This window comes from Monodon monoceros, unplaced genomic scaffold (assembly GCF_005190385.1).
Source record: "Monodon monoceros isolate NGI ecotype Baffin Bay Population unplaced genomic scaffold, NGI_Narwhal_1 Super_Scaffold_8, whole genome shotgun sequence".
NCBI lineage: Eukaryota > Metazoa > Chordata > Mammalia > Artiodactyla > Monodontidae > Monodon > Monodon monoceros.
In genome coordinates, this window is record NW_021703785.1 from 23,715,451 (window position 1) to 23,733,149 (window position 17,699).

Consider the following 17,699-nt stretch of genomic DNA (forward strand, 5'->3'; position numbering starts at 1 on the left):
TTAAGATTTTTTTTCCTGTTACAGCTTTCTGAAATACATCTTTTAAAGTTTTCTGCCCTACAATATTACTCTTTTCTCTCATCTTGACCTATCTCCTTTTAATTCAAGGATCTGAAAGTTAATTACATTTATACTATGAGCACCTTCTTTTGAGAGATGTACCCCATAAGATCTATGTCATGGATCCATGGATTTCTCATCTATGCCTCATACTACTAATATCCCCCCTTACACACACACACACACACACAGACACAAACACACACACACACATACCACATACTTATTCACTCTTTGTTAAATTCCTTTTTCACAGCTACTCCAGATATGATGATTGTTTAATGTCGACGTCAAAATGACACTATACACTGAAAAGCAGAAACATCTTGCAAGACCAAGGCAAGATAGATACCTGAAAAAGTATTTTATACTCCTGTGGTGAGCATTTTTTTTCTTTGGTGTGTGCCCACTGGAAAACAAAGTAACTGTGTTTAGGAACTTAACTGAATAGCAAATATTACTGAACAGTAGTTTACTTAAATAAATAAGCTTTATTTATGAAAACAGCTTTAGACTTTAGAAATATTGTAAAGATTTTACAGGGAGTCCCCATATATATCATTTCCCCTATAATAAATATCTTAATATAGTATGGGACATTTGTTACAATTAGTAAACCATATTGATACATTATTAGTAAAACATTTCATACTTTATTCAGATTTCCTTCAGTTTTATCTGATGTCCTTTTTCTGCCCCAGGATACCACATTACATTTGTTCTAATAATCTCCTTACATTCCGCTTGGTTATGACAGCTTTTCAGACATTCCTTGTTCCATAACGTGGACAATTTTGAGGAGTTTTTGTCAAGTATTTTGTAGGATGCTCTCTAGTGGAATTTGATATTATTCTCATTATTAGACTGGAATTATGTATTGTGAGTGAGATTATGTATCTTGAGAGTGGGAGAGTGACAGAAAGATTGAAATTTTTTAAAACATTAGTTTCCCCCACTTGACGTAAGGACAGGGATTTTATTCAGTGCGTGTTTTAGTCTGTTTGGGTTGCCATAACAAAATGCCATAGACTGGGTGGCTTAAACAGCAGAAATTTATTTCTCACAGTTCTAGGATTCAATTCCTAGTGAAGGAAGACTCTTTTCCTGGCTTGTAATGACCACCTTCTTATTATTCTATTCATGTGGCATTTCCTCTTTTTTTTTTTTTTGCGGTACGCGGTCCTCTCACTGTTGTGGCCTCTCCCGTTGCGGAGCACAGGCTCCGGACGTGCAGGCTCATCGGCCATGGCTCACGGCCCCAGCCGCTTCGCGGCATGTAGGATCTTCCTGGACCGGGGCACGAACCCGTGTCCCCTGAATCGGCAGGCGGACTCTCAACCACTGCGCCACCAGGAAAGCCCCAGCATTTCCTTTTTGCGTGCTGGAAGAGTGGGGGGAATCTCTTTTTCTTCCTGTTCCTTTAAGACCACCAATCCTATTGGATTAGGGGCCATTTTTTTTTATCTCTCTTAATCTTTACCTCCCAAAAGTCCAATCTCCAGCTACAATCACAATGGAGGTTAGGGCTTTAAATATATGACTTTAGGGAGGGACACAAGTCAATCCATAGCATCCCTTATTTATTTATTCAATAATATGTTATACCTATATGGACATATAAATATCTAGTTCCACTTTACCTCATAATCCAATATTACTTTATTTATTTAGTTGTTTCAGATTTGGCCATTGGGAGCTCATTTCTTGGTTTATGTGTAACTATCGTTACCTAATATTGATATTAATTTCAATCACTCCTAACTGAAGAATTGGTAAAAATGATTAACCATGTAAAAATAATACAACAGTATCTCATCTAGTATGGTAGGTTTTCCAGATAATGTTACATTTTGTCCCAAGCTTTCCTAGCCTGATTTCAGTGTCTGCAGTATGGTTTCTCTATTTATATGTGGTTGTTTCTCATTGTTATCATTGTTGTTCCTCCTCTCCTCTTCCCACTCCTCCTGCTTTTTTGTCTTGTTCTTTCCATATTTTTCTAGGCTCTCTTTCTTTACTGTTACCTGACAGATGAGTTTCCTGGTTTCTTTTAATTCTATTTCTTCCTGTTTAATACAGGAACATAGTTGTATTTCAATAATTATTTGATGTGTCTAATTTCGTAAAAAATTTTCAAAATAGCTCTTGAATTATCATCCACTGTTTTTAGACAACAGGGTTTTGTAGCTTTGTGTGTTTTGATATAATGACTTACCATTACATCAAAACACTAAAAGAAAAAAGCGTATCAAAGCCATATTCAACATCTATTGGTAAACAGAGAACATTTAATTCATGTATGTATTTCATGCAGAAAGGGTGAAGATTTGGCATCTTTAGAACAATTCAATATGTTGGGCAAATATGCTTAACATTTTAAACTCTTGGAGCTTGTATTTAGGTTTTATTTGACCCTAAAATAGATTTTGTGCTTAAATTTTGTATTTTTATGCAGTTTTAATGTGAGATAACCATAAAAAGCAAAACAGTATGAAACACTGACAAATTGGTACAGGAAAAATGAAAATATTAATAATTATGAAAACCTCCACAACGTTACATTATGTAAAAAATTAAATCACACAGTACCAGTTATTGTTTATCCCTACATACAATTATTTCAGAATTTTAAAACCTATACATAATTTTCTATCTTTGAAAATTGTGTATCTTGAATTGGAATGAAGTCCATCATAATTTTTCTCAAAATCATTAATGGAATGAGGGGAGTTTTGATAACCAATGGTAATCTGAAGGTTTCTTCAAAAAAAGAAAAATAACTTTAAAAGAAAGATAAAGATGCACGCACACACACAAATGCCCACAATAAAGACAGATGACAGAGATGGCTGCAAATTTCAAAATACTTATATTTAAATATTCCAGAAAACCAAGTACAGCAGAGTCACCTGTCATTATACTTTTAAGGAGATTATGAGAAATCTAGAAAAAAAAAAGTGAAATAAAGAAAATAGGAATTAGCAGGGAGCCTAAGATTGATCTAAAATCACTTTTAGGAGAAATGTCAATACTAAGTTTGAAAACATTTAAAAAGAATTTGGGCATATCAGAGCAGAGACTACAGGGAGAGAAGTTAAAAATGTGTGACCTGAGGTGGCAGCTTTTCAAGACATTGCTCTGGGGAAAAAGAATGTGAAAAGGAAGGGACAGGTACTCTTTAGATATAGGGTGATATAACAAAATAAAGCAAGAGTTGCAAATTTATGTTGTGCAAAACAAAAAAGGACAACAGCAAAAGACACTGAAGCCACATAATCCTTCTCCTAACCCCCCAGAAGAATAAAGGCATCCATTAAAGAAATTATTCTTTACTACACTGGCAGAAAAAGCATTCTTGAACTAGGAATTCACTCCAAATTTGTGAAATAAATACATATGAAATAAATAGAAAAAAGCAGCCTAAATTTTTTTTTTTTGGCCACACCATGCGGCAATGTGGGATCTTAGTTCCCCGACCAGAGATAAACCATGCCCCCTGCAGTGGAAGCATGGAGACTTAACCACTGGACCTCAAGGGAAATCCCAGTCTAAATATTAAAAAAATTTCTATTAGAAAGAGAAACCAAACAAACAAACAGAAAATGAGAATAAAAACATGGCTTAATGAAATGCTCTTCCCCCCACCCAAATAAAATGCACCAAAAAGTACAAAGAAGAAAATTAATAAAAACGTTCCTGATTATTTTCTACAAAACATTTGAATTATGTAAAACCATCTTGAATCACAAATCCAAAACCAGAAAACACAAATGTTCAAAATAAAAGAGGAGAAAAAGAAGATTATTGAATTGAGGAAAGAAATGGAAGAAGTAAAAACCATCACAGAAATTAACATTTAATTGCAAGATACACAAGGGGCATTAATATCAAATGGAAATTTAACAATGATTACTGAAGAAAGTTAGTCAAACCAACAATAGAATAAAAAATAGACTATAAAAGAAGAAGTAAAAAAGGTGCTAGAAAAAATGGCTGAGGTGTCAGTAAGGCAAAGGACATCTAGTATATATATATATATATATATATATATATATATATATATAATTGGTTCTGAAGGAAAAACAAAAACTGAACTAAACTAGTATTTAAAATTACAAGAAAAAAAGTCCAAATGTAAAAACAACCTGAATCTTAATATTGAAGGATTTTTAGGATATCTAAGAAAATTGGTTTAGAAAGCAATTTCAAGATATATCTGCATATAGAATAACATTTAGAAAGACAAAGTCCATAGGGCCTCATGTAAAGAAAAAACAAGTTACTTGCAAATACCTGAAAATTGGACTTGCATCAAACATCTCTAGAGCCACATACATAGTGAAACAAAAGTGTATGGGCAGCTTCAAGAAAATCAAGGAATTAAATTATGAACAAAGAATTTTTTGCCTATATAAGCAGCTCTTCCAGTATCAAGGCCAGAGAAAAAGTTTTTTAACATGCAAGATAGCAGCCAATACTGTACTTTTTGAAGATTCTAGAAATGGTGAGCTTTATTAAAGAATGATAAAATTTTAGGAAAATGAACAATGAATAGAATTTAAAATAATTGTAAATCCAAGTTGTAATTGAAGGTGGGAATGAGGATAGAATAATAACCATTTACAAGTTATACTTACTAACAAAGTAGAAATAACGTAACTCAAATATGAGAAGATAAGTGCTGAAAGAGGAAAGAACACTAGTTTATTGATTCTAATATAGACAAAATATAAGGCAAAATATGTAAATAAAAAACTGAGAAACAAGCTAATAAAAAGATTAATAAGAAACAGGAGACTTACAGATGTTAAAATGGCATACATTCAAAGTCATCTGATATACTTAACATACAAGCACTCATAAACTTAAAGGAAATTTTAACAAAGGAAGAAAATCATATCTTGTGAAGAAGAAAACACAGGAAATATAGCATTGGAAACATAGTATTACATTGAGGAGTAATTTGACAGATGTGAGATCAAATATATCAGTTTTGTGAATAAACATGAGGGTCAAATCACCTATTTAAAAAATTCAAATTGCCTTACAGAGAAAGAACCTACTAAATGCTGTTTCCCAGGGACTCACTTAAAACAAAGTGGTTTTAAAAATGAATAAATAAAAAAACACAAGTAAAAACAAGGAGAAAAATAGGCATTGCTATTAGAATATCAGGCAAAATATAATAAATAGGATTAAATATTCTAAGATGTGTGTTTTTGAATGCTAAAAGCCACAATCCACAATATAGTACCACACATGAATACATATGCACCAAATAATACTGCAATAAACTTACTAGAGCAGAAAGAGGGGACAAAAGAGACAGAAGCATAAAAATATCAGAAGGGTTAACACACTACTCTCAGTAAAAGTCAGGTAAAAAAAATGGACCAAAAAAATTAGAAATAGGGACTTCCCTGGTGGTCCAGAGGTTAAGACTCCAAGCTCCCAATGCAGGGGGCCTGGGTTCAATCCCTGGTCAGGGAACTGGATCCTGTATGCCACAACTGAAGATCTCACATGCTGCAACTAAAAAAGACCCTGCACACAGAAATGAAGATCCTTTGTGCCACAACTAATACCCAGCACAGTCAAATAAATAAATAAATATTTTTTAAAAAGAAGAATATAGAAAAGATGCTAGAGTGTAATCAATTTTTAGATCATATGGAAACAGGTAAAACTTTGCCACATGGTAATAGAGAATACACTTTTTTCTACAGTGAAATTAGATTTTTGAAATTTTGGTATGAAAAAAATGTAAGAAGAAAAGTCAAAAGAAAAATGACAAACAGTAAATACACACTTGCAACTTTAATACAAATAAAGAGTCAATATCAATAAGAGCATACTTGTATAAATATGTATAAATAGAACAACAAAAAACTTTACAGAAAAAATGGAAACACATAAACAAATAATTATTTTAAAAGGTGTGAAAATTGCCTGTAAACTTTGGAAAGATTTTCAACCTCACACATCATAAGTAAAATAAAAATTAAAAGAATCCTGAGCAACTATTTCTCATCAGTTATAATGACCAAAAATAAAAGCTTGGTAATATGTTAAGTTTGGAACCAAGCACTCTCATTCATTGCTTTGGAAATGCAAAATGTTTTAACCTCATGAATATGAATTTGACTACATCTAACAAAATTGTACATGCTTCAACATGTAATCCAATAATCTCCAACAATTGAAAAATACATCTGCGCAAGGTTAGTTTTTGCAACATTATTTGTAAAAGAGTGCAAGAAAAGAGCATAGTGTCCTGCATTTTATGTTAAAAGAAAAGTGAAATAAGAAAACATTCATTTATCGTCATGCTTTTGCAAAAAGAAATACAGGAAGGATAAACCAGAAACTTAGTAAATTGGTTACCTCCAGGGTAAGTGGGAAGAGAGTTGAAAAGATTGAGGGTGAGGTACGTCCTTAAAAATATGCTTTTTAATATATAATTTAAAAATTCTGGAATCATGTTAATATCTTAACACAAAAAAGTAATATAAAATAAAATCCTCACATAGATAATTACTATGTTTAAAAATAGTTTTGTTCTAGTATGCACTCTCCAAGTAAAATTTATCGCTACAAGATGCTGACTTTCAATTTCAAGGTTTGGTATTTCTTGTTGTATAACTCTTCCTGTTTTAAATTGTCTAAATCCCGAGGTACTGGCTATTGTTATAATAGCAAAGTCTATGATGGCTCAATTTAATAGAAACCTGGAAGTATATGACTCACCAGTACCATTATTAAACAGACTATTCTGATCATGCTGACTAAAAGTAACATTTGGCATGTTTCATTGAAACTCCTTTCAAGTACACAAGTATGGCACAGTATAACAATAGGTTTCATAGCTCTATTAAACATATCCTGTAAAATAATTGGCTTATCACTTTTTAGGCAATGACTCCTTAAAACTTTAAAGTTTGACTTTGATTCTAAAAATACAAACTTTTATTATTATATTTTCCAATTGCCTATCTGTGTAAATGTGTACTGTTCTCATTTTTTCCACTGCAAGGATAGCAGATGCATAAATTCTTTTCTATTTGCAAATCTCAAGTCAGCATTAAAAATGATAAACAATATTTCTGTATTTGAAAACGGCCTTGTTGAGGCTGAGAAAGAACCGGAGGCAATTAAATACCTTTTTTTTGTCACTGCTTAATATAAGGCTTTATTTTTCCATCTCTGTGCTTAATATGGGAATAAAAACAAAATGAGATGAACTAACATTAATGAAACCCTTAAGTGAGTAATGGAGGTGAAAAGTTCAACAAGCAATAGAAAACTCAATATTGAGGAAAAGGGAATATTTGACAATGAATGGTTATTCACATATTAGCTTGGATGGATAAAGTACATCATTTATAATTCTGAGAGCTTGTGTTCAGTTTTCACATGAGTTTTACTTTATATAATACCAAGAAGCTCAGTTGCATCATTTTGGATCTTTCAAATATGTATGATTTTTTAAAAATCAGGTAGGCGAGTGATTGTTTGAGGGCCAATTTGCATTTATTTGAACACCTATCAAACTCAACACTCTCTTCTCAGTGGCTGGATGAAGCAGGGGAGTAATGATATGAAATATCATTTTTCAGTCTGCACAAGTTATAAGACAGCATGAGTAAAACACCAAGTTGCCAGAGCTAAGGAGAATGTTTTAGACCCATAATTCAGGAAATGCTCAGCAGAGGTTTATTTTCAGCCCAGCTACAATCTAGAAGTGATTCTTTCTGCCAAAAGACCTTAATTGTATACACCTGTCCATTACTTAATGCCTTTAATTTGTGTAAACTGTCTCTGAAAAATCTTCCACTCAATAAAAATTATTAAATAAACATTGATTTCATTATTTTTTATCTTAGTATGTTTTCATAATTATAGACAAAATCGCAGACTAGAACACAGAACTCCTGTTACCCACACTCACATTTTGGTCATTTGTTTATCTATATCACCCTCCCCAAACACACACACATTTTTTTTTGTTTTTAATCATGTAATAGAAATTTGCAGGTATTATATACCACAATCTATTTATAAATACTTCAGTATATTTTATACTTATATTTAAAGTACTCACAGGCCAGTCTAGAATTAATTTGAGAAGGGACCACATAAGAGTGCTAATATTAGGAGGCCTGTTTCATGGTCACCAAAGCAAGTCAACCACATTAATGTAATAATTTTCACATAAGGCTGGTCACTTTGAAAGGTAACAGTGACACACAGTAACATTTCTTTCCCTTCAAGATATTTCTGGCGTGTAACAAAACTTAATGGTTCTGTAAATTAAAATAGCCCTGAGAACTTCACAAGACTGTAGATAACTCCTAATTCTGTCTCCATTATAGCATTATTAAAACAGAAATATCTTAATTCATATCTGTAGTGCACTTATATTTTGACCCAATGTTATGTTTTCAGGTCTGATGAAGCAGCTAACTCACCCTATGTAATTTCTTGTACTCCAGGTACTCAGACAATCAGCCATATTATTGAAGCAGAGTTCACTTATTCATATTGCGATGGACTCATAGATTCCTTTTGTATTTAGTGAGTTTTAATCCATTCGCATTATTATTTTGATGCTCAAAGTGCCCCATATTTGTCCATGAAAATTCTTTAAGCTGGCTTTTGTGATTTTTATCATGCCCTAATCATTCTTTGAGTTCTTACTGTCTGGTACAAAACATATTCCAGTCTCACCTTGTACTTTCCCTCCCCTAGCACAGAAACCTGTAATTTCCTCAAGGAATCCTCATTTCTAGACAACTGTGGAGGATTATATTTGGAAACAAAGATCTAGACCTTGATGTTTTCATTGTTATTTGAATGTTGCTGCACCCATGCCCTGACAGTGGACAGAGAAAGCTTCCCACACATGTATAAGTGCATGTGCGCACATGCGCGTGCACACACACACAGAGCTATCTATCTACCTATCTATCTATCATCTATCATCTGTCTATCTCTCTACCTCTATCATCTATCAAAATCAATGAGCACACTGACTTCTCAAATTCCATGTTTGTAAGTATCTCCCTTTTCAGACAAGGAGTAACCAGTCTCCTGCTTTTCTCAGTGTGTTTACTTATTTGATTAGTTTCTCAGTATGTAAGCAAGCGCTGGCACTGTGTGTGGACACCCTGCTCAATGTATTTGGGTTCTTTTTGGGATTCTGCCACTCCACCACCACTATTTAAACACCTGACTCTCCTTGAACTGTGACATCCCACAACAAGTCACATCTTCTACCGTGCAAATTCTCTCCTCATCAACTCCAGCTTGGAAAATGCATGGAAGCCTCCTTCTTCAAACTAACTGGACACTAACACCCCATTGCTGAACTTGTACCCCTAACTTCCTATGTGGAATCACCAATTCATCAATAACCCCAGGCCAGTTTGCACCCCTGCACTGATTCACTTCTCTCCCCCTCACACTTCACACTGCAGTCACTGCCACTTATCTCTGCATGGATGCCCTACTAACTCCACTCGAACCCAACACCCATTCTGCTTAAATAATTATTAAAGCATGTGCTTTAGTTTCAGAAATTACATTTCCTCCAAAATTTAAAATTGGTTGATGACTTAAACATTCTTCACATTAAGATACTTCAGATTTTCTTAAAAACTTTTAATTTTTAAACACTGAAGATAAAAACAAAGCTACTATTAAAAACCTGATTAGTACTCTGAGACTGCATTTGTTACAAATGTTCTAACACAAATGGGTATACTTCTTTTTTAACATAGTTACATAGAATTAGAATTATTGCAATCTTTTAAATTCTTGTGTGGTCTTTTTATATTTATTTTCTCACATTGGCTATCTTGTTTTCATTAGTTAATAAATGCCAGTAAATCTACTGGGAAATTTGACCTGTTTGCTCCATGGGCACCATTATCCCCCAGCATTTCATCCGAGAAACCATCCTGAATCTCACAATCATTGTTATACAGTTTTAAAGCATCTATTGTGTTATTAAAAACAACATATGCACATACACACACAGATACACACCCACACTCACACATTATTATTTTTTTTAACTTAGAAAGTGGATATCACTCTTTATGCACATTCCTGGGTCATTTGTTTTTCCAGTTACTATTACATTTCTATGATTTATCTATATTATTGTGTTTACCCTAATTCAATCATTTCCAGCCACATAATATTCTGTCTTGCTCATACATCCATTTTCCTACCAGTGAAATCAACTTTGTTTTCTGAAATTTGTTATGAAAAGTAGTGCTCTGAGCATTCTTGGAAATGTATCCCAGAGTACATATGGAAAAGTTTCCCCTTGGTATATACTGGCAAACAGAAATTTTGGGTGGTAGGGTATGTGGCATTTTCAACCTTCAGAAATAGAAGTCACTTAAAATCCTACCAGTTATGTAGCATCTAGAGTCAGATTCTAACACTTAATTCTGTCAGATTTTATTATTTATATTAATTAATGGGTGTGCAATATTTTGTATAATTTTATTCATAACTTGAAGTTCATAATTCTTAGTTTCCCCCACTGCAGGTATGATTTTACCATAAGACATAGAGAGCTAGGGTTTTCATATTAAATCAGCTGAGACTTCAGATATGTTTAATGAACCATAGCACCAAAGCCAAAAATTTCACGTCTTTCTTGGCAATTTTATTTTTTTTACATCTTTATTGGAGTGTAATTAATTTACAATGTTGTGTTAGTTTCTGCTGTAGAACAAAGTGAATCAGCTATATGTATACATATATCCCCATATCCCCTCCCTCTTGAGCCTCCCTCCCAAACTCCCTATCCCACCCCTCTAGGTCATCACAAAGCATCGAGCTGATCTCCCTGTGCTATGCAGCAGCTTCCGACTAGCCATCAATTTGACATTTGGTAAATGTAAAATTTATCAAATGCTACTCTCTCACTTCGTCTCAGCTTCCCTTTCCCCTCCTTGGCAATTTTTATATCCACCATCCAGGTGGACAAGTCCCCTTCTTATGTACTTCACTTTTGGAATCTTAATTGTTTCCCCAGAAGATGTCTGTATTGAGTGTTGTATCTTTCTATTATATACTGTTGCTATTTAAAATTTTCAATTTTGCCTTCTGTATTTTCTCATCTTATAGTAGATACAAGCCTAGTATAAAACTGCTTATTCTGAGTGAGGTTGGATGTGGTTTGATTTAACCTAAACATTTTGTTGTCAATTACAATTTCTTAAATTATCTTTATCACTGGTCAACATTATTGTTATTCTACCATGATTAGTAATCCACATGCTATCTTTACTCATTTAAAATTCTTAGCATATTGTAATGGTTTTGTGGTATAAACAGCTATTTTACAAGTCTACCCAATTTAACATCATGTAGACTAGTTCTGATATAGACATATACATCAGTATAACAGAATATAAACCTCAGAAATAAATTCACTAATATTGTTACATGGTCATGAAAGACCTTTGACTCAATCTGCACTGACAGTATATATATAATATTGATTTTTTTACTCTATTTCTTAATTTGATATTTTATAGCAGAATATGTTTACATATGATTATATCTCATACTAATATTTTAGCATTAAACTTATGTGAATTAAAATATAACTTTAATACATAACTTATGATTTACTGTAACACTCTTTTTTTTAACATCTTTAGTGGAGTATAATTGCTTTACAATGGTGTGTTAGTTTCTGCTTTATAACAAAGTGAATCAGGCATACATATACATATAACCCCATATCTCCTCCCTCTTGTATCTCCCTCCCACCCTCCCTATCCCACCCCTCTAGGTGGTCACAAATCACCGAGCTGATCTCCCTGTGCTATGTGGCTGCATCCCAATAGCTTTCAATTTTACATTTGGTAGTGTATATATATGTCCATGCCACTCTCTCACTTTGTCCCAGCTTACCCTTCCCCCTCCCTGTGTCCTCAAGTCCATTCTCTATGTCTGTGTATTTATTCCTGTCCTGCCCCTAGGTTCTTCAGAACCATTTTTTTTTTTCAGATTCCATATATATGTGTTAGCATACAGTAATTGTTTTTCTCTTTCTGACTTACTTCACTCTGTATGACAGACCCTAGGTCCATCCACTTCACTACAAATAACTCAATTTCGTTTCTTTTTATGGCTGAGTAATATTCCACTGTATATATGTGCCACATCTTCTTTATCCATTCATCTGTCAATGGACACTTAGGTTTGCTTCCACGTCCTCGCTATTGTAAACAGAGCTGCAGTGAACATTGTGGTACATGACTCTTTTTGAATTATGGTTTTCTCAGGGTATATGCCCAGTAGTGGGATTGCTGGGTCGTATGGTAGTTCTATTTTTAGTTTTTTAAGGAACCTCCATACAGTTGTCCATAGTGGCTTATCAATTTATATTCCCACCAACAGTTCAAGAGGGTTGCCTTTTCTCCACACCCTCTCCAGCATTCATTGTTTGTAGATTTCAGATGATGGCCATTCTGACTGGTGTGAGGTGATACCTCATTGTAGTTTTGATTTGCATTTCTCTAATAATTAGTGATGTTGAGCATTCTTTCATGTGTTTGTGGGCAATCTGTATATCTTCTTTGGAGAAATGTCTGTTTAGGTCTGCTGCCCATTTTTGGATTGGGCTGTTTGGTTTTTTGATATTGAGCTGCATGAGCTGCTTGTAAATTTTGGAGATTAATGCTTTGTCATTTGCTTCATTTGCAAATATTTTCTCCCATTCTGAGGGTTGTCTTCTCATCTTGTTTATGGTTTCCTTTGCTGTGCAAAAGCTTTTAAGTTTCATTAGGTCCCATTTTTTAATTTTTGTTTTTATTTCCATTTCTCTAGGAGCTGAGTCAAAAAGGATCTTGCTGTGATTTATGTCATAGAGTGTACTGCCTATGTTTTCCTCTCAGAGTTTTATAGTGTCTGACCTTACATTTAGGTCTTTTATCCATTTTGAGTTTATTTTTGTGTATGGTCCTAGAGGGTGTTCTAATTTCATTCTTTTACATGCAGCTGTCCAGTTTTCCCAGCACCACTTATTGAAAAGGCTGTCTTTTCTCCATTGTATATCCTTGCCTCCTTTGTCATAGATTAGTTGACCATAGGTGCATGGGTTTATCTCTGGGCTTTCTATCCTGTTCCACTGATCTATATTTCTGTTTTTGTGCCACTACCATACTGTCTTGATTAATGTAGCTTTGTAGTATAGTCTAAAGTCCGGGAGCCTGACTCCTCCAGCTCCATTTTTCTTTCTCAAGACTGCTTTGGTTATTCGGGGTCTTTTGTGTTTCCATACAAATTGTGAAATTTTTTGTTCTAGTTCTGTGAAAAATGCTATTGGTAAAAAATATGGAACGCTTCACGAATTTGCATGTCATCCTCACGCAGGGGCCGTGCTAATGCCAATCTTCTCTGTATCGTTCCAATTTTAGTATATGTGCTGCTGAAGCGAGCACTACTGTAACACTCTTTAAATTTCTTATATCAAACAATTTGAGTTTTTAATCTTATGACACAAGAAACTTATTTAAGATAACAATAAACATTTAACCCAATAATATGAACATGTAATGAGTTTAAAATAGATACTTTTTTAGGATACCATTCTTCAAAATGTTCAATAGTCATAGACAGTATGTCACAGAGTTTGTGCTATGTACAAGAGTTTGTTTTTGTGAGATTTGAAATTTGGCTCATTCTGGGATTTTGTTATTCTAACATGTGATGCAACATATTGAAATAAACTGTAGTTATTCTTCCTTTTCCACACCTATTTCCCTTCCTGATTACTCCAGTCACAAACAGTAGGTGGGGATGAACAAGACAGGTGCTTATGTGTGTGTGTGTTGTGTTGATAAGGGATCAAGGTGCTCCACAATCCAGAGTCAGAGGCTAAGTAAGTAGAGTGAGGATGGTGTTCAAAGGAAACAGACAGCCCAGCAAGGGCTATTGGTACCAGAACAGGATTAGAACTCAATCTTGGGCAGGGGGGCAGAGGTGACAGCAGCTGCCCAGGCTAGAGTATTGGATTCAGAGCAGCGTAAGAAGGGTATCTTCTTGGGGAGGCTGAAGCCTGGCTTAGTATATAATACCTAAGTATGAGAAGGGCATGCAAGAGGAGACTGCGTAGAAATGGAGAAAATGAAAATCAACCCTATGTTATTGGATTTAAATTAGAGATATTGTAAACTCAGAGATTTTAACCTATTAAGATGGATACAGAAATAAATGTGTGTGTGTGTGTATTTCTGGCTCTATCTACTACAATGTTCCTATGAGAAGTGACATACCAATAACAATGAACACACCTGGCACTAAAATCTTTTCTGTACTCTATTCTCCGTTAAAATAACCTAGAATTCCATTGAGAAATGACTCATTTTAGTAGTGAGTTAAGGAAAATACAAAATGAGATCCCAATGGGGTATTTTCTAGGCCAGAAAATAAAGAAGAGTTCAAAGAATGATGAGTGCATGCCAAAGGATATGTAAGTCCATTTAAAGAGATCCTCACTGTAAAAAACTTAAATGTCAAAATGATGATATTAATGGATTATACCTGATTAACTAAAATAAGAACTCATGAGTCTACACTAATGTAAATTAGTGAATAGATGTTTGATGAAGTCTCAGACTATCTCCATCCCAGTACTTATATATATAAAAAGAAAGGGAAAAAAAAATAAAAGGAGGAAAAAAGGAGAAACTTTAGAATGGATAATACTAGTATGTGTCATCTTAATCAAGTGCTCAAAGTCAAAATAAGTAAACAAGTAATGAGACAAATTAAAATGGTGTGCCATTACAGGATTGGATGGGAAGGACACGGCATCACTTCTTTGTTAAACCTGCCCAAAATACTTAATCTGAATTGAATTATGATGAGATATTTGAGAATCCCAAATAGAAGGGCATTATCAAAAACAACTGGTTTTTAATATGCCCAAGTGTCAAGGTCATGAAAGTCAAGGAAAACCTGAGAACTGTTCCAAGTGAATAAAATCAGAATGACATAGAAAATAAATGCATGTGTGTAATTCTGGATTTTACCCCTTTATTTTAATGGATATTACTAGAATAATTGGAGAAATCTGAATGGTCTCAGGAGTAGATGGTAGTAATATATTAATATCAATTCCTGATCTTCATGTTTACATTGTGGTTCTCTAGAACATGATTGGAAGAAATATACACAAACATTTTTTGTGAGTGATTGGGCATCATGTCAGCAGCTTACTCTTAGATGATTCAGAAAAAAGTTATTTGTGCTGTACTTGCCACACTTATTAACTTTGAGATTGTTTCAAAAAATTTTTAAATGTAAAAATATAATTGTTATATACACACACAAATTGCCCACATTGTTTTTGTATTATTGTGCATAATTTTATTTATTTTGCTACTGCAAGATAGGGGAAAATGTCCCTCCAGGTTCACTTTACAAGATGGGTATAAAAAAAATTTTTCCCCAAACATATATGTCTTTAAATATTTTTATTATGATTACTTAATGCTTGATTATATAGAAGATAATTCATTGAGGCAAGGTCCAGCTGGATTCATTTTCCCATCTTCCAATGTTCACAAGGATTAAGGAAACTTGTAGTCTTATCAAAGGCTATCAAAAATTGTTGACTCAGGATTTAATCAAAACCATGAAATGGCATAAAGCCATGTAATAGTTAAAATAATATCAAATAAAAAAGCATTTTGTAAGTTAATGCCTTTGTAAATTAGACCTTTAACATGTTATATTTCCTTATAGAAGAAACTTTTAGTATAACTTTAAGGGAAAAACTGAATGTTGGTCATTTATTTTCAATGACCAGAAAGACATCATTCGTTAAAATAATCAATAGTTGGTACAGATTATTAGCAGTATTAATTACAACATCATCATTTCTCCTACACATAAATGAATTTCAGAAAATCACACTCTTAGTTTCTCACCACTGATTAGTGGCAGAAGCAGAACTAATGATAACAATAATGGTTTTAATTAGTGATGTTATTTTATGGCACACAGTGCATTCTCATTCATTTACTCAAGGAACCACAATCACCCTATATGATGGATTATATCCTCATTTTATACATAAAGATAAAATTCTCACAATGTGTTGAAAAAGTTGCCCAAGTTTCACACAGCAAAGTGGAGGATCCTGCAATTTGTTATCTAACTGGTCTAGACTTCAAAAACCATAAATTACTTCAAACTACTTCCACCTAATGTAGTGTATTTATTTCCCCATGCCACATTGTGAAAGGTATTTTTGTGTTGATGTATCTTTAAGGGCTATTTCTAGTAGTCACTTAATTGATTATTTATGATCCTCTCCTTCCCTTTTGAACTTGGATTGAATTATGGGAATTGGTCTTAAATCTTTAAAGAATCAGCCTCCATTGATCACATACCTCTATAACTTGTGTCACATGACCATTGAAAATACAACTTGGGAAGATCTTTGGCTTATTGAGGAAAGAGAAGTTATAGCCTATATTTTGTAAACATTAGTATGACTATATATCAAAACAGAGGGTGTAAACAGCCTATTAGTACAGCATCTTCATCATGACACTCTTCCCTTTCAATCACTTCTCCATAAGAATATTCCTGCTTGAATATAATGGAACATTATATACCATTTCCCTCCCGCCTATTCAATTTTTACATGTCAGTCAAATATCTTCCTCAGTATAACTGATTATTTTTGTTTTTCCAATCAAGAAGTACCCATATCACAAAATGGCTGGAGTAATTGTTTTGAGACATGAAATATAGTATTTTAGTTAGGATCATTTGCCTTTCAGTATAATTTTCTAAGAAGTGAAAGAAGAGATTTGATTGAAATAATTGTGTTTTTTTCTCCATGATGGCAATCTGGAGATTAAGAATGATTTCTGAATCATTATAAAATTCCTCTGTATTAGTTATCTATTGTGACATAACAATATTAACACAGACTTAGTGTTTATGACAACACATTATCATTATTATTATATCATAGTGTGTAAAGCTTTAAGAGTTTGGGCATGACTTAGTTAATTCAAGTTCTCATAAGGATGCAATTACTGTGTTGGCTGACGCTGTGGTCTCATCTGACACTTTACTCGGAAATGATCCACTTCTAAGCTTTCATGTGGGCAGGATTCAGTTACTTAGAAGGCTGTGGAACTAAAAACCCCATTTTCTTGCTGGGGGTTCCTTGGAAGCCACTTTTAGCAACTTGCCATGCAACTCACACACAACATGGCAGCTTCCTTCTGCAAAACCAGCAAGGAAGAGAAATTATTGTAGCAACACAGTTTACAGCCTTACATAACCTAATCGTGAACATGTAAAAACATGCACCCATCATCTTGCCTTATTCCACTCGTTACCAGCAAGTCATAGGCCCTGTCCACACTCAGAAGAGGATCACACAAGGATGTGAACAACAAGAGCTAGAGATCATGTGTGCAACCCTAGCATCTGTTCCCCACAGATCACCCTCTGGACTCTAGTTGTTTATATCTTTCCCACATGCAAAATACATTGATTCTCCTTCTAATGAGACATTCACGAGACACTGGTCCCATTAAAGATTTTGCTCTAAGTCTATAATCTTATCACCTAACAAGACTGGA

General features: G+C 33.8%; 2 pseudogenes; one reads left to right on the forward strand and one right to left on the reverse strand.

Annotated features, from left to right (window-relative positions):
* LOC114888047 overlaps positions 1 to 17,699 on the forward strand; it is a 67,817-nt pseudogene that overhangs the window by 44,293 nt on the left and 5,825 nt on the right.
* On the reverse strand, positions 13,417 to 13,529 carry LOC114888450 (annotated as a pseudogene).